Genomic DNA, 1,206 nt, shown 5'->3' with positions numbered 1-1,206 from the left:
GAGGACAGATGAGGGAACACGTGATGCCACGATGGGGGTGCCAGGATGAGGTGGGTGCGGTCGCGGACAGGCGCACGAGGAGCCCAGCGGAGCGCCACCCGGAGCAGGCGCGGAGGAGGGCTGGGGAGGGCCACCAAGGCGACGAGAGCCGGTGTGCCTGAATCAGCCTAAAGGAGACGGAGGAGGAGTGTGGACGGAGGAGGGGCAGGGAGCTGGGGGAAGGGCGGGGGGCTAGCCCAGGCTGAAGGCAGACAGGAGCAGGGCCGCGATGTCAGACAAGAAACGGCAGCAGTGTGTTTGGGAACCTAGCACCAACCGCACCGGTGGAGACAGGGTCGGCTGTAGAGGAGGTGGGGCCGGGTCCCAGCTAAGTAAGGCGGTGGATCTTGCAGCCCTTCCATCCTCAGCAGCTCATTCTGCGCAAAGCTCGGGGCCAGCCTTGGTGGAGCCGTAAAGCGTCCACCAGAGCCTGGATTCCTCCTCCACCTTTCCCATGAATTCACCTTTCTGTACACAGCAAGCGCCTGAGCGGAGACGGCCGACACGTTTCCCACTGTTACCCCAGGAAACCGCGGCTCCTGAGGAGGTCAGGGCCTGGGCAGGGGGCAGAGCTCAGCGCGCCGTACTGAGGCAGAAACGGGGTCTAGAGAGGGTGGGGTGGGGGTACAGGGAAGGGTCGCCCGAAGGTCCCTGGCGCAAGGAGGACAGAGGAGGGATCTAGAATTCGTAAGGGAGAAGAGAACTCAGAAAAGATCTGGCCCAGCGCATTTATTTTACAGAGGATGAAAAACTGAGGCCCAGGGAGGGTAAGTACTGCAGGTAACTAGGCACTAGCAGCAGGGGCACTAGCAGCAGGGACACTCCCTATCTCGCCTGTCACCCGCGTCCAGCAAAATCTGATGCCCTGTCGGCCCAGCAGGGGGCGGTGCTGCTTTAGTTTTGGCCTGGTCGGGGTTGAGGGGAGGAGGGAGCGACTTCGAATTCAGTCTGCACCTGACTGACCTCGAGCAAAAACGAAGCGGGTGCACGTTACCGTCTTCCATCTGGGGGCCCACCAGCCTCCATCTTCGCCCTAGCCCCTACAGCCTCGTCCCTGGCTGGGGCTCCAGCTCCCCAATTTCTCACCCTCACCACCAGGAGCTACTTATCTTATCACAGGCTCACTTAGATTACCACTAGGAGATTACCACTCGGGTGGGGTGGAGG

The sequence above is a fragment of the Gorilla gorilla genome, chromosome 12 (assembly GCF_029281585.2).
Source record: "Gorilla gorilla gorilla isolate KB3781 chromosome 12, NHGRI_mGorGor1-v2.1_pri, whole genome shotgun sequence".
NCBI lineage: Eukaryota > Metazoa > Chordata > Mammalia > Primates > Hominidae > Gorilla > Gorilla gorilla.
Note: the sequence above shows the minus strand (reverse complement) of the source record.